The 24,742-nt window shown below is 47.1% G+C and overlaps 3 non-coding genes and 1 pseudogene across 3 annotated transcripts; all 4 read left to right on the plus strand.

Annotated features, from left to right (window-relative positions):
* The first annotated feature begins 16,955 nt into the window (after positions 1 to 16,955).
* LOC120929866 lies at positions 16,956 to 17,114 on the plus strand. The gene has a single exon (XR_005747531.1). It is a non-coding gene; the product is annotated as a U1 spliceosomal RNA (small nuclear RNA).
* A 1,414-nt stretch (positions 17,115 to 18,528) lies between these two features.
* LOC120929842 lies at positions 18,529 to 18,699 on the plus strand. The gene has a single exon (XR_005747523.1). It is a non-coding gene; the product is annotated as a U1 spliceosomal RNA (small nuclear RNA).
* Positions 18,700 to 23,992: 5,293 nt separating this feature from the next.
* On the plus strand, positions 23,993 to 24,066 carry LOC120929740 (annotated as a pseudogene).
* A 249-nt stretch (positions 24,067 to 24,315) lies between these two features.
* LOC120929727 lies at positions 24,316 to 24,425 on the plus strand. Its single transcript, XR_005747435.1, has one exon. It is a non-coding gene; the product is annotated as a U6 spliceosomal RNA (small nuclear RNA).
* The last annotated feature ends 317 nt before the right edge of the window (positions 24,426 to 24,742 follow it).

Consider the following 24,742-nt stretch of genomic DNA (forward strand, 5'->3'; position numbering starts at 1 on the left):
GTTTTGCTGGGTTAAGGCCGGGCTTCTTTTAATATGGTGAAAAATAGCTTTGATTCGGAAAGACACACAGATGGCGTTAATGTTGTTGTTGGTGGTGGTCAACACATCCTGCTGATTCCCACCCTGTGTTCACACGCCATAGGCTTTTCAAGAGAAAAAAAAAGTTAATGTTGTTGTTGTTGTTGGTGGTCAACACAGCCTGCTGATTCCCACCCTCCATGCAGCTGCACAGACATGCAAATTAGGGTGTCTTGGAGTCACCATGAGTTGAACAACTTCTGTGTTCTGCCGGGCCGTGCATCTGATTTTATTCTGATGAAGCCGATTGTTACGCGTGCCTGCTGATTCCTGCCCCCATGCAGCTGCACAGACATGCAAATTAGGATGTCTTGGAGTCACCATGAGTTGAACAGCATCTGTGTTCTGCTGGGCCGTGCTTCTGATATTGTTCTGATGAAGTCGATTGATACGCGTGCCTGCTGATTCCTGCCCTCATGCAGCTGCACAGACATGCAAATTAGGCTGTCTTGGAGTCACCATGAGTTAAACTGCCTCTGTGTTTTGTTGGGTTAATGCTGGGCTTTCTTTAATGTGGTGAAAAATAGCTTTGATTCGGAAAGACACACAGACGGCGTTAATGTTGTTGTTGTTGGTGGTCAACACAGCCTGCTGATTCCCACCCTCCATGCAGCTGCACAGACATGCAAATTAGGCTGTCTTGGAGTCACCATGAGTTGAACAGCCTCTGTGTTTTGCTGGGTTAAGGCCGGGCTTCCTTTAATATGGTGAAAAATAGCTTTGATTCGGAAAGACACACAGATGGCGTTAATGTTGTTGTTGTTGGTGGTGGTCAACACAGCCTGCTGATTCCCACCCCCATGCAGCTGCACAGACATGCAAATTAGGCTGTCTTGGAGTCACCATGAGTTGAACAGCCTCTGTGTTTTGCTGGGTTAAGGCCGGGCTTCTTTTAATATGGTGAAAAATAGCTTTGATTCGGAAAGACACACAGATGGCGTTAATGTTGTTGTTGGTGGTGGTCAACACATCCTCCTGATTCCCACCCTGTGTTCACACGCCATAGGCTTTTCAAGAGAAAAAAAAAGTTAATGTTGTTGTTGTTGTTGGTGGTCAACACAGCCTGCTGATTCCCACCCTCCATGCAGCTGCACAGACATGCAAATTAGGGTGTCTTGGAGTCACCATGAGTTGAACAACTTCTGTGTTCTGCCGGGCCGTGCATCTGATTTTATTCTGATGAAGCCGATTGTTACGCGTGCCTGCTGATTCTCGTCCCCATGCAGCTGCACAGACATGCAAATTAGGATGTCTTGGAGTCACCATGAGTTGAAGAGCATCTGTGTTCTGCCGGGCCCTGCTTCTGATATTGTTCTGATGAAGTCGATTGATACGCGTGCATGCTGATTCCTGCCCTCATGCAGCTGCACAGACATGCAAATTAGGCTGTCTTGGAGTCACCATGAGTTGAACAACCTCTGTGTTTTGCTGGGTTAAGGCCGGGCTTCCTTTAATATGGTGAAAAATAACTTTGATTCGGAAAGACACACAGACGGAGTTAATGTTGTTGTTGTTGGTGGTCAACACAGCCTGCTGATTCCCACCCTCCATGCAGCTGAACAGACATGCAAATTAGGCTGTCTTGGAGTCACCATGAGTTGAACAGCCTCTGTGTTTTGTTGGGTTAATGCTGGGCTTCCTTTAATATGGTGAAAAATAGCTTTGATTCGGAAAGACACACAGACGGCGTTAATGTTGTTGTTGGTGGTGGTCAACACAGCCTGCTGATTCCCACCCTCCATGCAGCTGCACAGACATGCAAATGAGGGCGTCTTAGACTCACCATGAGTTGAAGAGCATATGTGTTCTGCCGGGCCGTGCTTCTGATATTGTTCTGATGAAGTCGATTGATACGCGTGCATGCTGATTCATGCCCTCATGCAGCTGCACAGACATGCATATTAGGGTGTCTTGGAGTCACCATGAGTTGAACAACTTCTGTGTTCTGCCGGGCCGTGCATCTGATTTTATTCTGATGAAGCCGATTGTTACGCGTGCCTGCTGATTCCTGCCCCCATGCAGCTGCACAGACATGCAAATTAGGATGTCTTGGAGTCACCATGAGTTGAAGAGCATCTGTGTTCTGCCGGGCCGTGCTTCTGATAATGTTCTGATGAAGTCGATAGATACGCGTGCATGCTTATTCATGCCCTCATGCAGCTGCACAGACATGCAAATTTGGATGTCTTGGAGTCACCATGAGTTGAACAGCCTCTGTGTTTTGCTGGGTTAAGGCCGGGCTTCCTTTAATATGGTAAAAAATAGCTTTGATTCGGAAAGACACACAGATGGCGTTAATGTTGTTGTTGTTGGTGGTCAACACAGCCTGCTGATTCCCACCCCCATGCAGCTGCACAGACATGCAAATTAGGCTGTCTTGGAGTCACCATGAGTTGAACAGCCTCTGTGTTTTGCTGGGTTAAGGCCGGGCTTCCTTTAATATGGTGAAAAATAACTTTGATTAGGAAAGACACACAGACGGCGTTAATGTTGTTGTTGTTGGTGGTCAACACAGCCTGCTGATTCCCACCCTCCATGCAGCTGCACAGACATGCAAATTAGGGTGTCTTGGAGTCACCATGAGTTGAACAACTTCTGTGTTCTGCCGGGCCGTGCATCTGATTTTATTCTGATGAAGCCGATTGTTACGCGTGCCTGCTGATTCCTGCCCCCATGCAGCTGCACAGACATGCAAATTAGGCTGTCTTGGAGTCACCATGAGTTGAACAGCATCTGTGTTCTGCTGGGCCGTGCTTCTGATATTGTTCTGATGAAGTCGATTGATACGCGTGCCTGCTGATTCCTGCCCTCATGCAGCTGCACAGACATGCAAATTAGGCTGTCTTGGAGTCACCATGAGTTGAACAGCCTCTGTGTTTTGTTGGGTTAATGCTGGGCTTTCTTTAATGTGGTGAAAAATAGCTTTGATTCGGAAAGACACACAGATGGCGTTAATGTTGTTGTTGGTGGTGGTCAACACATCCTCCTGATTCCCACCCTGTGTTCACACGCCATAGGCTTTTCAAGAGAAAAAAAAAGTTAATGTTGTTGTTGTTGTTGGTGGTCAACACAGCCTGCTGATTCCCACCCTCCATGCAGCTGAACAGACATGCAAATGAGGGCGTCTTAGACTCACCATGAGTTGAAGAGCCTCTGTGTTTTGCTGGGTTAAGGCCGGGCTTCTTTTAATATGGTGAAAAATAGCTTTGATTCGGAAAGACACACAGATGGCGTTAATGTTGTTGTTGGTGGTGGTCAACACATCCTGCTGATTCCCACCCTGTGTTCACACGCCATAGGCTTTTCAAGAGAAAAAAAAAGTTAATGTTGTTGTTGTTGTTGGTGGTCAACACAGCCTGCTGATTCCCACCCTCCATGCAGCTGCACAGACATGCAAATTAGGGTGTCTTGGAGTCACCATGAGTTGAACAACTTCTGTGTTCTGCCGGGCCGTGCATCTGATTTTATTCTGATGAAGCCGATTGTTACGCGTGCCTGCTGATTCCTGCCCCCCATGCAGCTGCACAGACATGCAAATTAGGATGTCTTGGAGTCACCATGAGTTGAACAGCATCTGTGTTCTGCTGGGCCGTGCTTCTGATATTGTTCTGATGAAGTCGATTGATACGCGTGCCTGCTGATTCCTGCCCTCATGCAGCTGCACAGACATGCAAATTAGGCTGTCTTGGAGTCACCATGAGTTAAACTGCCTCTGTGTTTTGTTGGGTTAATGCTGGGCTTTCTTTAATGTGGTGAAAAATAGCTTTGATTCGGAAAGACACACAGACGGCGTTAATGTTGTTGTTGTTGGTGGTCAACACAGCCTGCTGATTCCCACCCTCCATGCAGCTGAACAGACATGCAAATTAGGCTGTCTTGGAGTCACCATGAGTTGAACAGCCTCTGTGTTTTGCTGGGTTAAGGCCGGGCTTCCTTTAATATGGTGAAAAATAGCTTTGATTCGGAAAGACACACAGATGGCGTTAATGTTGTTGTTGTTGGTGGTGGTCAACACAGCCTGCTGATTCCCACCCCCATGCAGCTGCACAGACATGCAAATTAGGCTGTCTTGGAGTCACCATGAGTTGAACAGCCTCTGTGTTTTGCTGGGTTAAGGCCGGGCTTCTTTTAATATGGTGAAAAATAGCTTTGATTCGGAAAGACACACAGATGGCGTTAATGTTGTTGTTGGTGGTGGTCAACACATCCTCCTGATTCCCACCCTGTGTTCACACGCCATAGGCTTTTCAAGAGAAAAAAAAAGTTAATGTTGTTGTTGTTGTTGGTGGTCAACACAGCCTGCTGATTCCCACCCTCCATGCAGCTGCACAGACATGCAAATTAGGGTGTCTTGGAGTCACCATGAGTTGAACAACTTCTGTGTTCTGCCGGGCCGTGCATCTGATTTTATTCTGATGAAGCCGATTGTTACGCGTGCCTGCTGATTCTCGTCCCCATGCAGCTGCACAGACATGCAAATTAGGATGTCTTGGAGTCACCATGAGTTGAAGAGCATCTGTGTTCTGCCGGGCCCTGCTTCTGATATTGTTCTGATGAAGTCGATTGATACGCGTGCATGCTGATTCCTGCCCTCATGCAGCTGCACAGACATGCAAATTAGGCTGTCTTGGAGTCACCATGAGTTGAACAACCTCTGTGTTTTGCTGGGTTAAGGCCGGGCTTCCTTTAATATGGTGAAAAATAACTTTGATTCGGAAAGACACACAGACGGAGTTAATGTTGTTGTTGTTGGTGGTCAACACAGCCTGCTGATTCCCACCCTCCATGCAGCTGAACAGACATGCAAATTAGGCTGTCTTGGAGTCACCATGAGTTGAACAGCCTCTGTGTTTTGTTGGGTTAATGCTGGGCTTCCTTTAATATGGTGAAAAATAGCTTTGATTCGGAAAGACACACAGACGGCGTTAATGTTGTTGTTGGTGGTGGTCAACACAGCCTGCTGATTCCCACCCTCCATGCAGCTGCACAGACATGCAAATGAGGGCGTCTTAGACTCACCATGAGTTGAAGAGCATATGTGTTCTGCCGGGCCGTGCTTCTGATATTGTTCTGATGAAGTCGATTGATACGCGTGCATGCTGATTCATGCCCTCATGCAGCTGCACAGACATGCATATTAGGGTGTCTTGGAGTCACCATGAGTTGAACAACTTCTGTGTTCTGCCGGGCCGTGCATCTGATTTTATTCTGATGAAGCCGATTGTTACGCGTGCCTGCTGATTCCTGCCCCCATGCAGCTGCACAGACATGCAAATTAGGATGTCTTGGAGTCACCATGAGTTGAAGAGCATCTGTGTTCTGCCGGGCCGTGCTTCTGATAATGTTCTGATGAAGTCGATAGATACGCGTGCATGCTTATTCATGCCCTCATGCAGCTGCACAGACATGCAAATTTGGATGTCTTGGAGTCACCATGAGTTGAACAGCCTCTGTGTTTTGCTGGGTTAAGGCCGGGCTTCCTTTAATATGGTGAAAAATAGCTTTGATTCGGAAAGACACACAGATGGCGTTAATGTTGTTGTTGTTGGTGGTCAACACAGCCTGCTGATTCCCACCCCCATGCAGCTGCACAGACATGCAAATTAGGGTGTCTTGGAGTCACCATGAGTTGAACAGCCTCTGTGTTTTGCTGGGTTAAGGCCGGGCTTCCTTTAATATGGTGAAAAATAACTTTGATTAGGAAAGACACACAGACGGCGTTAATGTTGTTGTTGTTGGTGGTCAACACAGCCTGCTGATTCCCACCCTCCATGCAGCTGCACAGACATGCAAATTAGGGTGTCTTGGAGTCACCATGAGTTGAACAACTTCTGTGTTCTGCCGGGCCGTGCATCTGATTTTATTCTGATGAAGCCGATTGTTACGCGTGCCTGCTGATTCCTGCCCCCATGCAGCTGCACAGACATGCAAATTAGGATGTCTTGGAGTCACCATGAGTTGAACAGCATCTGTGTTCTGCTGGGCCGTGCTTCTGATATTGTTCTGATGAAGTCGATTGATACGCGTGCCTGCTGATTCCTGCCCTCATGCAGCTGCACAGACATGCAAATTAGGCTGTCTTGGAGTCACCATGAGTTGAACAGCCTCTGTGTTTTGTTGGGTTAATGCTGGGCTTTCTTTAATGTGGTGAAAAATAGCTTTGATTCGGAAAGACACACAGACGGCGTTAATGTTGTTGTTGTTGGTGGTCAACACAGCCTGCTGATTCCCACCCCCATGCAGCTGAACAGACATGCAAATTAGGCTGTCTTGGAGTCACCATGAGTTGAACAGCCTCTGTGTTTTGCTGGGTTAAGGCCGGGCTTCTTTTAATATGGTGAAAAATAGCTTTGATTCGGAAAGACACACAGATGGCGTTAATGTTGTTGTTGGTGGTGGTCAACACATCCTGCTGATTCCCACCCTGTGTTCACACGCCATAGGCTTTTCAAGAGAAAAAAAAAGTTAATGTTGTTGTTGTTGTTGGTGGTCAACACAGCCTGCTGATTCCCACCCTCCATGCAGCTGCACAGACATGCAAATTAGGCTGTCTTGGAGTCACCATGAGTTGAACAACCTCTGTGTTTTGCTGGGTTAAGGCCGGGCTTCCTTTAATATGGTGAAAAATAACTTTGATTCGGAAAGACACACAGACGGTGTTAATGTTGTTGTTGTTGGTGGTCAACACAGCCTGCTGATTCCCACCCTCCATGCAGCTGCACAGACATGCAAATTAGGGTGTCTTGGAGTCACCATGAGTTGAAGAGCATCTGTGTTCTGCCGGGCCGTGCTTCTGATATTGTTCTGATAAAGTCGATTGATACGCGTGCCTGCTGATTCCTGCCCTCATGCAGCTGCACAGACATGCAAATTAGGCTGTCTTGGAGTCACCATGAGTTGAACAGCCTCTGTGTTTTGCTGGGTTAAGGCCGGGCTTCCTTTAATATGGTGAAAAATAACTTTGATTCGGAAAGACACACAGACGGCGTTAATGTTGTTGTTGGTGGTGGTCAACACAGCCTGCTGATTCCCACCCTCCATGCAGCTGCACAGACATGCAAATGAGGGCGTCTTAGACTCACCATGAGTTGAAGAGCATATGTGTTCTGCCGGGCCGTGCTTCTGATATTGTTCTGATGAAGTCGATTGATACGCGTGCATGCTGATTCATGCCCTCATGCAGCTGCACAGACATGCATATTAGGGTGTCTTGGAGTCACCATGAGTTGAACAACTTCTGTGTTCTGCCGGGCCGTGCATCTGATTTTATTCTGATGAAGCCGATTGTTACGCGTGCCTGCTGATTCCTGCCCCCATGCAGCTGCACAGACATGCAAATTAGGATGTCTTGGAGTCACCATGAGTTGAAGAGCATCTGTGTTCTGCCGGGCCGTGCTTCTGATAATGTTCTGATGAAGTCGATAGATACGCGTGCATGCTTATTCATGCCCTCATGCAGCTGCACAGACATGCAAATTTGGATGTCTTGGAGTCACCATGAGTTGAACAGCCTCTGTGTTTTGCTGGGTTAAGGCCGGGCTTCCTTTAATATGGTAAAAAATAGCTTTGATTCGGAAAGACACACAGATGGCGTTAATGTTGTTGTTGTTGGTGGTCAACACAGCCTGCTGATTCCCACCCCCATGCAGCTGCACAGACATGCAAATTAGGCTGTCTTGGAGTCACCATGAGTTGAACAGCCTCTGTGTTTTGCTGGGTTAAGGCCGGGCTTCCTTTAATATGGTGAAAAATAGCTTTGATTCGGAAAGACACACAGATGGCGTTAATGTTGTGTTGCACATTTTTTCTGCACCGGGTGGAGTTTTTTGGGTGTGTTCACACGCCATAGGCTTTTCAAAAAAGTTAATGTTGTTGATGGTGGTGGTCAACACAGCCTGCTGATTCCCACCCTCCATGCAGCTGCACAGACATGCAAATTAGGGTGTCTTGGAGTCACCATGAGTTGAACAACTTCTGTGTTCTGCCGGGCCGTGCATCTGATTTTATTCTGATGAAGCCGATTGTTACGCATGCCTGCTGATTCTCGTCCCCATGCAGCTGCACAGACATGCAAATTAGGATGTCTTGGAGTCACCATGAGTTGAAGCGCATCTGTGTTCTGCCGGGCCCTGCTTCTGATATTGTTCTGATGAAGTCGATTGATACGCGTGCATGCTGATTCCTGCCCTCATGCAGCTGCACAGACATGCAAATTAGGCTGTCTTGGAGTCACCATGAGTTGAACAGCCTCTGTGTTTTGCTGGGTTAAGGCCGGGCTTCCTTTAATATGGTGAAAAATAACTTTGATTCGGAAAGACACACAGACGGCGTTAATGTTGTTGTTGTTGGTGGTCAACACAGCCTGCTGATTCCCACCCTCCATGCAGCTGCACAGACATGCAAATTAGGGTGTCTTGGAGTCACCATGAGTTGAACAACTTCTGTGTTCTGCCGGGCCGTGCATCTGATTTTATTCTGATGAAGCCGATTGTTACGCGTGCCTGCTGATTCCTGCCCCCATGCAGCTGCACAGACATGCAAATTAGGATGTCTTGGAGTCACCATGAGTTGAACAGCATCTGTGTTCTGCTGGGCCGTGCTTCTGATATTGTTCTGATGAAGTCGATTGATACGCGTGCCTGCTGATTCCTGCCCTCATGCAGCTGCACAGACATGCAAATTAGGCTGTCTTGGAGTCACCATGAGTTGAACAGCCTCTGTGTTTTGTTGGGTTAATGCTGGGCTTTCTTTAATGTGGTGAAAAATAGCTTTGATTCGGAAAGACACACAGACGGCGTTAATGTTGTTGTTGTTGGTGGTCAACACAGCCTGCTGATTCCCACCCTCCATGCAGCTGAACAGACATGCAAATTAGGCTGTCTTGGAGTCACCATGAGTTGAACAGCCTCTGTGTTTTGTTGGGTTAATGCTGGGCTTCCTTTAATATGGTGAAAAATAGCTTTGATTCGGAAAGACACACAGACGGCGTTAATGTTGTTGTTGGTGGTGGTCAACACAGCCTGCTGATTCCCACCCTCCATGCAGCTGCACAGACATGCAAATGAGGGCGTCTTAGACTCACCATGAGTTGAAGAGCCTCTGTGTTTTGCTGGGTTAAGGCCGGGCTTCTTTTAATATGGTGAAAAATAGCTTTGATTCGGAAAGACACACAGATGGCGTTAATGTTGTTGTTGGTGGTGGTCAACACATCCTGCTGATTCCCACCCTGTGTTCACACGCCATAGGCTTTTCAAGAGAAAAAAAAAGTTAATGTTGTTGTTGTTGTTGGTGGTCAACACAGCCTGCTGATTCCCACCCTCCATGCAGCTGCACAGACATGCAAATTAGGGTGTCTTGGAGTCACCATGAGTTGAACAACTTCTGTGTTCTGCCGGGCCGTGCATCTGATTTTATTCTGATGAAGCCGATTGTTACGCGTGCCTGCTGATTCTCGTCCCCATGCAGCTGCACAGACATGCAAATTAGGATGTCTTGGAGTCACCATGAGTTGAAGAGCATCTGTGTTCTGCCGGGCCCTGCTTCTGATATTGTTCTGATGAAGTCGATTGATACGCGTGCATGCTGATTCCTGCCCTCATGCAGCTGCACAGACATGCAAATTAGGCTGTCTTGGAGTCACCATGAGTTGAACAACCTCTGTGTTTTGCTGGGTTAAGGCCGGGCTTCCTTTAATATGGTGAAAAATAACTTTGATTCGGAAAGACACACAGACGGAGTTAATGTTGTTGTTGTTGGTGGTCAACACAGCCTGCTGATTCCCACCCTCCATGCAGCTGAACAGACATGCAAATTAGGCTGTCTTGGAGTCACCATGAGTTGAACAGCCTCTGTGTTTTGTTGGGTTAATGCTGGGCTTCCTTTAATATGGTGAAAAATAGCTTTGATTCGGAAAGACACACAGACGGCGTTAATGTTGTTGTTGGTGGTGGTCAACACAGCCTGCTGATTCCCACCCTCCATGCAGCTGCACAGACATGCAAATGAGGGCGTCTTAGACTCACCATGAGTTGAAGAGCTTATGTGTTCTGCCGGGCCGTGCTTCTGATATTGTTCTGATGAAGTCGATTGATACGCGTGCATGCTGATTCATGCCCTCATGCAGCTGCACAGACATGCATATTAGGGTGTCTTGGAGTCACCATGAGTTGAACAACTTCTGTGTTCTGCCGGGCCGTGCATCTGATTTTATTCTGATGAAGCCGATTGTTACGCGTGCCTGCTGATTCCTGCCCCCATGCAGCTGCACAGACATGCAAATTAGGATGTCTTGGAGTCACCATGAGTTGAAGAGCATCTGTGTTCTGCCGGGCCGTGCTTCTGATAATGTTCTGATGAAGTCGATAGATACGCGTGCATGCTTATTCATGCCCTCATGCAGCTGCACAGACATGCAAATTAGGATGTCTTGGAGTCACCATGAGTTGAACAGCCTCTGTGTTTTGCTGGGTTAAGGCCGGGCTTCTTTTAATATGGTGAAAAATAGCTTTGATTCGGAAAGACACACAGATGGCGTTAATGTTGTTGTTGGTGGTGGTCAACACATCCTGCTGATTCCCACCCTGTGTTCACACGCCATAGGCTTTTCAAGAGAAAAAAAAAGTTAATGTTGTTGTTGTTGTTGGTGGTCAACACAGCCTGCTGATTCCCACCCTCCATGCAGCTGAACAGACATGCAAATGAGGGCGTCTTAGACTCACCATGAGTTGAAGAGCCTCTGTGTTTTGCTGGGTTAAGGCCGGGCTTCTTTTAATATGGTGAAAAATAGCTTTGATTCGGAAAGACACACAGATGGCGTTAATGTTGTTGTTGGTGGTGGTCAACACATCCTGCTGATTCCCACCCTGTGTTCACACGCCATAGGCTTTTCAAGAGAAAAAAAAAGTTAATGTTGTTGTTGTTGTTGGTGGTCAACACAGCCTGCTGATTCCCACCCTCCATGCAGCTGCACAGACATGCAAATTAGGGTGTCTTGGAGTCACCATGAGTTGAACAACTTCTGTGTTCTGCCGGGCCGTGCATCTGATTTTATTCTGATGAAGCCGATTGTTACGCGTGCCTGCTGATTCCTGCCCCCATGCAGCTGCACAGACATGCAAATTAGGATGTCTTGGAGTCACCATGAGTTGAACAGCATCTGTGTTCTGCTGGGCCGTGCTTCTGATATTGTTCTGATGAAGTCGATTGATACGCGTGCCTGCTGATTCCTGCCCTCATGCAGCTGCACAGACATGCAAATTAGGCTGTCTTGGAGTCACCATGAGTTGAACAGCCTCTGTGTTTTGTTGGGTTAATGCTGGGCTTTCTTTAATGTGGTGAAAAATAGCTTTGATTCGGAAAGACACACAGACGGCGTTAATGTTGTTGTTGTTGGTGGTCAACACAGCTTGCTGATTCCCATCCTCCATGCAGCTGAACAGACATGCAAATTAGGCTGTCTTGGAGTCACCATGAGTTGAACAGCCTCTGTGTTTTGCTGGGTTAAGGCCGGGCTTCTTTTAATATGGTGAAAAATAGCTTTGATTCGGAAAGACACACAGATGGCGTTAATGTTGTTGTTGGTGGTGGTCAACACATCCTGCTGATTCCCACCCTGTGTTCACACGCCATAGGCTTTTCAAGAGAAAAAAAAAGATAATGTTGTTGTTGTTGTTGGTGGTCAACACAGCCTGCTGATTCCCACCCTCCATGCAGCTGCACAGACATGCAAATTAGGCTGTCTTGGAGTCACCATGAGTTGAACAACCTCTGTGTTTTGCTGGGTTAAGGCCGGGCTTCCTTTAATATGGTGAAAAATAACTTTGATTCGGAAAGACACACAGACGGCGTTAATGTTGTTGTTGTTGGTGGTCAACACAGCCTGCTGATTCCCACCCTCCATGCAGCTGCACAGACATGCAAATTAGGGTGTCTTGGAGTCACCATGAGTTGAAGAGCATCTGTGTTCTGCTGGGCCGTGCTTCTGATATTGTTCTGATGAAGTCGATTGATACGCGTGCCTGCTGATTCCTGCCCTCATGCAGCTGCACAGACATGCAAATTAGGCTGTCTTGGAGTCACCATGAGTTGAACAGCCTCTGTGTTTTGCTGGGTTAAGGCCGGGCTTCCTTTAATATGGTGAAAAATAACTTTGATTCGGAAAGACACACAGACGGCGTTAATGTTGTTGTTGTTGGTGGTCAACACAGCCTGCTGATTCCCACCCTCCATGCAGCTGCACAGACATGCAAATTAGGGTGTCTTGGAGTCACCACGAGTTGAACAACTTCTGTGTTCTGCCGGGCCGTGCATCTGATTTATTCTGATGAAGCCGATTGTTACGCGTGCCTGCTGATTCCTGCCCCCATGCAGCTGCACAGACATGCAAATTAGGATGTCTTGGAGTCACCATGAGTTGAAGAGCATCTGTGTTCTGCTGGGCCGTGCTTCTGATATTGTTCTGATGAAGTCGATTGATACGCGTGCCTGCTGATTCCTGCCCTCATGCAGCTGCACAGACATGCAAATTAGGCTGTCTTGGAGTCACCATGAGTTGAACAGCCTCTGTGTTTTGCTGGGTTAAGGCCGGGCTTCCTTTAATATGGTGAAAAATAACTTTGATTCGGAAAGACACACAGACGGTGTTAATGTTGTTGTTGTTGGTGGTCAACACAGCCTGCTGATTCCCACCCCCATGCAGCTGCACAGACATGCAAATTAGGCTGTCTTGGAGTCACCATGAGTTGAACAACTTCTGTGTTCTGCCGGGCCGTGCATCTGATTTTATTCTGATGAAGCCGATTGTTACGCGTGCCTGCTGATTCCTGCCCCCATGCAGCTGCACAGACATGCAAATTAGGATGTCTTGGAGTCACCATGAGTTGAAGAGCATCTGTGTTCTGCCGGGCCGTGCTTCTGATATTGTTCTGATGAAGTCGATTGATACGCGTGCCTGCTGATTCCTGCCCTCATGCAGCTGCACAGACATGCAAATTAGGCTGTCTTGGAGTCACCATGAGTTGAACAACTTCTGTGTTCTGCCGGGCCGTGCATCTGATTTTATTCTGATGAAGCCGATTGTTACGCGTGCCTGCTGATTCCCGTCCCCATGCAGCTGCACAGACATGCAAATTAGGATGTCTTGGAGTCACCATGAGTTGAAGAGCATCTGTGTTCTGCTGGGCCGTGCTTCTGATATTGTTCTGATAAAGTCGATTGATACGCGTGCCTGCTGATTCCTGCCCTCATGCAGCTGCACAGACATGCAATTTAGGCTGTCTTGGAGTCACCATGAGTTGTACAGCCTCTGTGTTTTGTTGGGTTAATGCTGGGCTTCCTTTAATATGGTGAAAAATAGCTTTGATTCGGAAAGACACACAGACGGCGTTAATGTTGTTGTTGGTGGTGGTCAACACAGCCTGCTGATTCCCACCCTCCATGCAGCTGCACAGACATGCAAATGAGGGCGTCTTAGACTCACCATGAGTTGAAGAGCATCTGTGTTCTGCCGGGCCGTGCTTCTGATATTGTTCTGATGAAGTCGATTGATACGCGTGCATGCTGATTCATGCCCTCATGCAGCTGCACAGACATGCATATTAGGGTGTCTTGGAGTCACCATGAGTTGAACAACTTCTGTGTTCTGCCGGGCCGTGCATCTGATTTTATTCTGATGAAGCCGATTGTTACGCGTGCCTGCTGATTCCTGCCCCCATGCAGCTGCACAGACATTCAAATTAGGATGTCTTGGAGTCACCATGAGTTGAACAGCCTCTGTGTTTTGCTGGGTTAAGGCCGGGAAATACACACAGACGGAGTTAATGTTGTTGTTGGTGGTGGTCAACACAGCCTGCTGATTCCCACCCTCCATGCAGCTGCACAGACATGCAAATTAGGGTGTCTTGGAGTCACCACGAGTTGAACAACTTCTGTGTTCTGCCGGGCCGTGCATCTGATTTTATTCTGATGAAGCCGATTGTTACGCGTGCCTGCTGATTCCCGTCCCCATGCAGCTGCACAGACATGCAAATTAGGATGTCTTGGAGTCACCATGAGTTGAAGAGCATCTGTGTTCTGCCGGGCCGTGCTTCTGATATTGTTCTGATAAAGTCGATTGATACGCGTGCCTGCTGATTCCCACCCTCCATGCAGCTGCACAGACATGCAAATTAGGGTGTCTTGGAGTCACCATGAGTTGAACAACCTCTGTGTTTTGCTGGGTTAAGGCCGGGCTTCCTTTAATATGGTGAAAAATAACTTTGATTCGGAAAGACACACAGACGGAGTTAATGTTGTTGTTGTTGGTGGTCAACACAGCCTGCTGATTCCCACCCTCCATGCAGCTGCACAGACATGCAAATTAGGGTGTCTTGGAGTCACCATGAGTTGAACAACTTCTGTGTTCTGCCGGGCCGTGCATCTGATTTTATTCTGATGAAGCCGATTGTTACGCGTGCCTGCTGATTCTCGTCCCCATGCAGCTGCACAGACATGCAAATTAGGATGTCTTGGAGTCACCATGAGTTGAAGAGCATCTGTGTTCTGCCGGGCCCTGCTTCTGATATTGTTCTGATGAAGTCGATTGATACGCGTGCATGCTGATTCCTGCCCTCATGCAGCTGCACAGACATGCAAATTAGGCTGTCTTGGAGTCACCATGAGTTGAACAGCCTCTGTGTTTTGTTGGGTTAAGGCCGAGCTTCCTTTAATATGGTAAAAAATAACTTTGATTCGGAAAGACACACAGACGGAGTTAATGTTGTTGTTGTTGGTGGTCAACACAGCCTGCTGATTCCCACCCTCCATGCAGCTGCACAGACATGCAAATTAGGGTGTCTTGGAGTCACCACGAGTTGAACAACTTCTGTGTTCTGCCGGGCCGTGCATCTGATTTTATTCTGATGAAGCCGATTGTTACGCGTGCAAGCCGCCGTATTTGGGAATATTTACATAGAGGCTTTATTATAAGCCCTCCAAAGGTAAGGGGCTGGAACACACTATTCTCCAGACACTGTGGGGAGCCTGAAGGTGATTCTATACAAGCACGATTGCACGTTCAGCATCAATCACTCAAGTTTTTTAATGGATTCTTTGGAGCACTAATTGCACTTTTATATTTATTACATTTTCACTGATTTATTTATTTATTTTTATTGATCGAAAGATCTTTTAAAAGAACATTTTTTTTGGCACGGATTGTGCACTGGACACTTTTCTGAAACACTGCATTATTATTATTGATCATTATCTGATTTTCTTGTGATCTGCACATTATTTATTTATTTTGTTCATGCCCACTTGTGCATGCTACCTTTTTTGGACTATTTTGTGGACTATTTTGTGGACATTTTTATTGAATCATGTTGCACCATGCACTTTTTGATTGAAGCACTTTTTGGATGTCACTATCTTCCTTTATTGTGATCACTGTTTTTAATTATTTACATTGTGCTGAGATTGGCATAATTGTTGTTTCTTTATCTATTATTATTTACCACTCTTATGACTTACCACATTTGATTCCCAAATGTTGGGTGGTCATTCTTTGGACACTATTTTGAGTGGAACACTTTTAGACCCACAGTCGGTGGTGGATTGATGTTTTTTACCTTCACATATTTTGGATTGTCATATATTTCTATTAGGTAATTTTATTGGGCAAGCGCTACTACACCCACCCTGTTTTCACGGACCTGAAACATTGGCGTCCGATCTCTCTTCTGAACGTGGACTACAAAATCCTCGCCAAGGTTTTGGCCAACTGGCTGAAATCTGTCATCGGACAGATCATCCACCCGGATCAAACTTGTGGCATTCCTGGCAGAAGGATTGCAGACAGCCTCGCGCTTGTCAGGGACACGGTCCAGTACATCCAGGACCGCCGTGTGCATGCGGCCCTGGTCAGTCTTGACCAGGAGAAGGCCTTTGACCGTGTCTCCCATGAGTTCATGTGCAGAACCCTGCGCAGGCTTGGTCTTGGGGAACTGTTTTGTTCGTATGTGAATGTAATGTATAAAGACATTTGTAGTTTGGTGCTGGTAAATGGTTGGAAAACTGACCCCTTCGAGGTTCTCTCGGGGGTCAGACAAGGCTGCCCTCTCTCACCTCTGCTTTTTGTTTGCTGTATAGAGCTATTCGCCCAAAGCATCAGACGGAACCCAGAGATCAGAGGGATTACCGCACCAGGACCGGAAAGACGGGAGGTCAAGTGCTCGCTCTACATGGATGATGTGACGGTGTTCTGTGCCGACCAGCGCTCCATCGACACCCTTGTCCAGACGTGCGAAGACTTCGGCCAAGCGTCAGGGGCAAAGGTCAACTGCGAGAAGTCGGAAGTCATGCTCTTCGGAAAGTGGTTCCTGCCTTCTTCTGCACCCATACCGTTCAGCCTCAAAGCGGATTTCATCAAAATTCTTGGAGTCTGGTTTGGAGCGGAGGGCGCAGCCCTGAAGTCCTGGGAGGAAAGACTGGCTAAGATGAGACAGAAGTTTGGACTTTGGAGCAACAGAGTACTTACCATCGAAGGGAAAACACTGGTACTCCGCAGCGAGATTCTCCCTGTGTTGCAGTACCTCGCCCAGGCCTGGCCCCCCCGGGACAACACCTGCAAGGCCATCACCAGGGCGGTGTTTCACTTCATCTGGGGCTCCAAAATGGACAGAGTAAAGAGGACTGTTATGTTCAAGGAACCTCTCAAGGGCGGTAAGGGCGTGCCTGACATTGCCATGCAGTCCCCATGCAGCTGCACAGACATGCAAATTAGGCTGTCTTGGAGTCACCATGAGTTGACCAGCCTCTGTGTTCTGCTGGGTTAATGCCGGGCTTTCTTTAATATGGTGAATAATAACTTTGATTCGGAAAGACACACAGACGGTGTTAATGTACTTACCTGGCAGGGGAGACACCATGATCATGAAGGTGGTTCTCCCAGGGCGAGGCTCGGCTATTGCACACTCTAGGCCGTGCTGATCGTGGTTGTCTTCCCTGCCGCTTCTCGGCCTTTTGGCTGGGACTGGGTGTGGTATCTGTCCTTATCAGTTGTCAGCGGAGCGCTGAAGCACCTCCTACATGGGGAGGGTGGATGCATTCCAATGACGTCATTGCACCTGGAAGGATGGTTTCAGCAGGGACTACGCTGTGCTGCCCGACAGAATACTGGGGGCCGGCCCATGGTTGAGTCTGAGCCATCTGGAAGGGTGCTCCTGGTGAGGATGGGTACTGGACTTGGTCTTTTTGCCGAGTTCTAGTCTGGCCTGCTGGCTGGTGTAAGTGCTATCTCTGTCACCGATCCGGTTGGAGGAGCTGGTAATACCCTGGGATAAGACGGGGTAGAGCCATGCAAATCCGCTGGGTTGACGGAGGGTCTGGAGGGGCTAGTATTGGTGGAGGCTGTTATCTGAGTGGCAGTTCTCCCCAAGAAGACCTTGGAGGGGTGGAGGGCTGCACTGGCCGGTCGGGGGGTGGGATATGGAACGAAAAGCCTATGGTGCATGTGTATCTGAAGATCACTGTGTGTGAGGGACACATTGATTTAAGATACCACGGTCACTGCACCAGATACACGCTTTTTTTAGCACCTGCATCCTGGGCCGGGCCTTTTGGCTAGGACCGGAGGAATTTTTTATTCCTGGCCGGAGGGCCTGGTCATTGTTTCACCACAATGGCCACTTCTTTCACTCTCCTCTCCACTATCCCTTCCCCCACTTTATTTTATTTAAGCCTGTGTTTGTCACTTTTTTGTCTTTTTTTGTTGTGCACGTTTTGTCACTGTGTGATTAGTAGGGTGCGGGTCCTCGGGCCAGCCCTGAACGTCTTGGGAGTGGGTGGACATGGCCTTCTGGCTTAGTTCGCCTGCTCTCATGGGGTCTCCCTTCGGGGGAGCCCCACCTAGTACTGGGAGGGTTCTGTTTCGGCAGTCCCTCCGAGGAAGTTGGGTCCGTGTCGGCTTCGGTTGCTCGGACCACAGTACCTCAGTCCCCGTCTGGAGCCTAACGCCCCGGGGGATCAGGGTTTGGGTCCCTCTTCACAGGAGGACCACTTGACGTTGCACCCGTCTGCACGTTTTTGTGAACACTCTTTATGTGTGTGCACATTTTTTCTGCACCGGGTGGAGTTTTTTTGGGTGTGTTCACACGCCATAGGCTTTTCAAAAAAAAAAAAAAAAAAGTTAATGTTGTTGTTGCTGGTGGTCAACACAGCCTGCTGATTCCCACCCCCATGCAGCTGTACAAACATGCAAATTAGGGGTGTGCATCTGATATTGTTCAGATGAAGTCGATTGTTACGCGTGCCTGCTGATTCCCGTCCCCATGCAGCTGCACAGACATGCAAATTAGGATGTCTTGGAGTCACCATGAGTTGAACAGCCTCTGTGTTTTGCTGGGTTAAGGCCGGGCTTACTTTAATATGGTGAATAATAACTTTGATTTGGAAAGACACACAGATGGCGTTAATGTACTTACCTGGCAGGGGAGACACCATGATCATGAAGGTGGTTCTCCCAGGGCGAGGCACGGCTATTGCACACTCTAGGCCGTGCTGATCGTGGTTGTCTTCCCTGCCGCTTCTCGGCCCTCTGGCTTAGTTCACCTGCTCTCATGGGGTCTCCCTTCGGGGGAGCCCCACCTAGTACTGGGAGGGTTCTGTTTCGGCAGTCCCTCCGAGGAAGTTGGGTCCGTGTCGGCTTCGGTTGCTCGGACCACAGTACCTCAGTCCCCGTCTGGAGCCTAACGCCCCGGGGGATCAGGGTTTGGGTCCCTCTTCACAGGAGGACCACTTGACGTTGCACCCGTCTGCATGTTTTTGTGAACACTCTTTATGTGTGTGCACATTTTTTCTGCACCGGGTGGAGTTTTTTGGGTGTGTTCACACGCCATAGGCTTTTCAAAAAAAAAAAAAGTAAAAATTTTGCAGTACCTCGCCCAGGCCTGGCCCCCCCGGGACAACACCTGCAAGGCCATCACCAGGGTGGTGTTTCACTTCATCTGGGGCCCCAAAATGGACAGAGTAAAGCGGACTGTTATGTTCAAGGAACCTCTCAAGGGCGGTAAGGGCGTGCCCGACATCGCCACATTACTGAAGGTGTTCTTTGCCTGTAACTGCATCCGCAGGACTTTGGTTGACAGAACTGTGGACTCTGGCGGTAACTCCATGTCCCGTTTTTTCCTCCTGCCTCTTTGGAAGTCTCTTGGATGGGACAAATGGGACAGTTCCATCCCCTACAACTGGGATGCTCCATGGTATTACTTGGATACTTTCAAGTTCATCAAGGAGCTGGGACTGCATGGAGTTAAGCCCGACTTGTGGAAGCCAAAAACTATCTACAAGTTGATCAGAGCATCGGACATCTTGGAGTCGATTCCAGGCCTCCCTTCAGCCACTTGCAAAGTGGTTTGGAGGAATGTTTCTTCAAAGAGACTCATCAACAGGCACAAAGATCAGGCATGGATGGCAATCCAAGGGGGATTGCTACTCAGGACATTCTTGCATGCCAGAAACCTGTGCAGATACAGGCACTGCCCCTTTTGCATCATCCAGGAGGAAACATCTTATCATGTTTTCTGGGAGTGCCCCTTTGCACAGGGCCTGTTGACGGCCTTGGAACCTGAACTTAAAGACTTTGTACCACAGACTGCTATTACACACTTTGGTGTGTTAAACGGACTCTTCTGTGGAACTCATTCACAGGAGGACATTGACAGTGCCTGGCGGGTGCTGTGTTGCTTTAAAGACGCTTTATGGTACGCCAGGAACCGCCGCGTACACCACCGGCAGAGGATGTCCATTGAGGACTGTCGCAGACTGACCCTCAGTCTGCTGAGAGACTATACCTTGAGGGACTTTAAGGAGGAAGAGGACGTCTGAAGATTTCCCCTTCCCCCTGACATTGACATTTCTTGACACGTTTTTTTTTTTAACTACTGTTTTCAGGGTAATGCGGCGTCATGCACGATGTGATGTTTCGGGGTTTCACAACTCTGCGGAACACATCAGGCATCATACCGCAGAATGGGCTGAATGAATGTAATTTAATTGTATGCTTGCAACTGTATTGATATGTAGTGTATTTATGCGCTGCGTCGCAATACAGAGAATGTACCCTGTTGAAATTATTTGATTTTTGTATATTTGCTTTGCAAAATAAACTTAAATATTGTCATTTTCACAGTAAACAGTGCATTTTTATAGCACGTTTTGCTGTGAAAATGACAATGGTCACAAGAATGTGTCAAAATTGTCCGATGTGTCCGCCATAATGTCGCAGTCATGAAAAAAATAGCTATCCCCTATTTTGTAACCACTATAAATTGTGCGCAAACCAATCGATAAACGCTTATTGCGATTTTTTTACCAAAAATAGGTAGAAGAATACCTCTTGGCCTAAACTGAGGAAAATATATATATTTTTTATATTTTTGGGGGATATTTATTATAGCTAAAATTAAAAAATATTGCATTTTTTTCAAAATTGTCGCTCTATTTTTGGTTATAGAGCAAAAAATAAAAACCGCAGAGGTGATCAAATACCATCAAAGGAAAGCCAATTTTGTTTGGGAGCCACGTCACACAACCGCGCAATTGTCAGTTAAAGCGATTCAGTGCCGAATCGCAAAAAGGAGCCAGGTCCTTAACCTGCATAATGGTTCGGGTCTTAAGTGGTTAAGCAATGGTCTCCCCCTCTCGATGAAGCACAGGTTTCTCTCTGCTCCAGGGTATCTATCTATTCTCTCAGAATCCTCTGGGCCAGACTTCCCAGGGATTGGCTGGGAATACATAAATATTAAATTGCTGACTAATATGTTCCTACCTCTATTACCCAGAGCTCCTCCAGGTGAACAAGGAGAAGCAAACAATCATGTGGCCTCTGGGAAACAGCCCAAGCCAAAAAAATCAAACCCAGCTCCACTGTCTACAGTGGGCTAAAACTACATTTACCTACATTAACACTTAGGCTCCGTACACACGACCGAACATGTCTGCTGGAACTGGTCCGACGGACCAGTTTCAGCAGACATGTTCGGTCGTGTGTACGGCCGACCGGACAATTGTCCGGCGGATCGGACAGTTTCCAGCGGACAAATGTTTCTTAGCATGCTAAGAAACATGTCCGCTGGAAGCCTGTCCGTCGGACATGTTCGGTCGTCTGTACAGACTCACCGGACATGTCCGATCGGCCAAAAGCCCTCGCATGCGTCAAAGTGATTCGACGCATGCGTGGAAGCATTGACCTTCCAGGGCCGCGCACGTCGCGGCGACGGCGCGGCCACGTCTACGCGTATCGTGTCCGCGCGGATTTCTGTCTGATGGTGTGTACAACCATCAGACAGAAATCCGGCAGCGGACGCAGCGGACATGTCCGCTGAAAACGGTCTGGCGAACCGTTTTCAGCGGACAGATCCGCTGGTGTGTACGAGGCCTTAGCTATAAATCCCAAACAGAATTCTGGGTACAGTGAGCCAAACTAAACATAACAGTTTAACCCCATTGACTACAACGGGCCCAAATGAAATTTACCTATCCTAGCACCTGGCTATGAAGGTGCTACACTAGCATCTATTGTCACTCACAGTGCAACACACAAAAAATATTAGAAGCAGTGCTTTTGTCTCTACTTTCCAGCCATTTGTGGTTTAAAAATTTGAATTAAACCAAGCCATAGCTGTCATCTTGCTCACAAAAGCTACACTTTTTTATGCAATTTAGTAGCTAAGAACTTCAAGAAATGTGTCCAGCAGAGCAGTAAACCAGCTACCCAAATGCATTAGACTAGCACTTTCCACCAGCTGGCTGAAAACGAGTAAACATAAAATACTGATATGCAATAATTCATATTTACACTAATAAAAAGAATATACTTTTTCACAGGTAAAGTACATATAAGGGAGTTGTATTTATTGTCAAATGATATGAATGTCCATCCACTTCTGAGATTTATACAGCTTTGCCACACAGCACAAGCCCTGTCTGGAAGTGCACTTTCCTCCGTCTGCTGTTCAGTAACACATACAGGTCCCCTCCCCACCTCCATCCTGTGAGGAGAAAGTGAAAAGAGAAGCAGCACGCTGGTGAGCTCCTCTCTCTGAAATGCTGCTGTATCAATATGCTGTTTGTACTGCAGCACAACAGATTGGCTCCTTATGCTGCTTCCTCCATTCCCTCTCTGAGTCCAGGTGTACAAAAACTGCAAGAGATAATACCAAGTCAAATTCATGTACCCACACTGCTTGCATAAAAGAACAATTCTTTAATTGTTACAGAGCGGCTTTCATTTGTGTATTTATACCTACCTGGAGTTCAGCTTTATTTTTATTTTTTACTGCTGAACAGAAATTAAAGATAATGAAAATAATTAAAAATACCATACATTCCCTGATTGACTCCCTTCTTACATTTTAATGACAAAACTAAAAAGGATAGTCATGCTCTCAGTCAGGCCATCATGCAAATTATGTACTGATCGTTATGTAGTCCATTTGTAGTTTTTTTGGCAGTGATGAAAACAAGCACTTTTTTTGTAAATGTTCCGGGTAGTTCCAAAGTACATTGCTATAAACCATTTAATGAAACAATGATACAAAAAATAGAGATATAGCACCACCCAGTGCCCATGTGTAAGACTTACAATTGTGTTGTTAATAAGATAATGCTTTTGAACTGAACAGTAAAAGGGAAAAATAAATTGACTTTTAAAAAGATTTTTCTGTTTGTTGAATTCAAACTTAATATTAACATACTGGGCCAGAATAAAGAACAGAACAACTCTGACCAAACAATGTACTGGAGATTTGGAAGATACTGTACAACCTCTGCCCATTACATGCCACAGCCTACATGCTAAATTGAGTGATCAAAAAGAAAAAAGAAAACCTGGAAAAGAGACTTTGTTCCAAAAGCAAACAAATAGTTGGCCTTCTGGGACAACTGGAGGGCAGCAACCTGGTGTCATTTCTGAAACATTGGCTCCGTGTCGAGTTCAGTAAGCCCAAATATTCTCTGTTTAATTATTGAAGGGGTTCATCAAGTCCCTGACCCCTGGGCAACTTCATTTCCCCTCTGTAAAGCAACACCTTAATATGACAATAAACAAAAATGTTATATGTTTAAATATAATTGTATTTGTAATGAACCACCTGGCACCCACCTGGGTGCCTCTGCCAAATTGAGCCTCCTGCCCCCAAACCCTTCCAGCAAACCGATAGCTAATAACAGCCTTTCACCCCAAGCATCATATACAGACAAGATGTTGAGGTAAAGAATAGTACTACTCAGGCTGCGTACACACGATCGGTCAAAATCAATGAAAACGGACTGAAGGACCGCTTCATCTGTCCAAACCGATCGTGTGTGGGCCCCATCGGTCACTTATCCTTCGGTCAAAAAAAGAGAACTTGCTTTAAATTGAACCGATGGACGCCTAACCGATAGGTCTAAACCGATCGTTAGTATGCAAAAGCATCGGTCGAAAGGTCGCGCATGCTCAGAATCATGTCGACGCATGTTTGGAAGCATTAAACTTAGTTTTTTTCAGCACGTCGTGTGTTTTACATCACCGCGTTCTGACTTGATCGTTTTTTTTAACCGATGGTGTTTAGGCACATCAGACCATTAGTCAGCTTCATCGGTTAACCGATGAAACGGTCCTTCAGTCCGTTTTCATCGGTTATGACCAATCGTGTGTACGCGGCCTTATCGGTATGCTGGAAGGGTTTCAAGAGCAGGAGGCATCCAGATAAGGTGTCAGGCCATCTGTCATTTGGTGCCAGTGGTGGGATGCTTCCTGCAGCCTTGGATATCCAAACCACCACAAGGATACAAAGTCCGGTTAGAAGAAGATGAGAGGTAAAAATACCAGCTGCCATGGAAGAGGAATTTTGAAGGAGGCTGCGAGAGATGCAGATGGTGTACAGGGAGCCAGTGCTAGAGAAAGAGAGAAGATTAGCATGGCCCCTGCGCAAGGATGACACGCAAATTCGTTATTGGTGCTCTGATATGGATGGAAGGTGAACCGTTCAGAGCTCAGCAACTTACCCTTAAGGCCTGAAAAGCTTCATGCTGCAACAGGATCTGCTGGCATGACGTATCTTCATTTCAGGAACTTATCCTTTGACGGTGAGGCTTGAAAGCTTCATACTGTAACAGGATCTGCTGGCATGACATAATGGAAAACCAGCTCACGGAAAATCCTGACATTTCCCACCGGTAAACTCAATTTTAGGTAAAAATATTGCGCTCCATCTCATTTGTCCCTAAGCCTTTTCGGATAAAGACTTAAAATTGGAACGATACAGAGAAGATTAGCATGGCCCCTGCGCAAGGATGACACGCAAATTCGTGAAGCGTTCCATATTTCTTGGCGCTCTGATCTGGACGGAAGGTAAACCATTCGGCACTCAGCAACTTGCCCTTTGACGGTGAGGCCTGAAAAGCTTCATGCTGCAACAGGATCTGCTGGCACGACGTATATCTTCATTTCAGGAGCTAGGCGGCAGTGTTCTTTGTCAACCTTCTTTCCTACACATCTCTCGCTTTTCTTTGACCTTCAGAAAACCAAAAAGAAATGTTTTGCCCATTTTCCCTTCTCTCGTGAAATCAGCTGACTTGGTAGTTTGACCGCAGCTGCTTTCACTTCCTGAACTCTCTGGCCCAACAGGAAGTCGTCTGCCTTCCG

The sequence above is a fragment of the Rana temporaria genome, chromosome 2 (assembly GCF_905171775.1).
Source record: "Rana temporaria chromosome 2, aRanTem1.1, whole genome shotgun sequence".
NCBI lineage: Eukaryota > Metazoa > Chordata > Amphibia > Anura > Ranidae > Rana > Rana temporaria.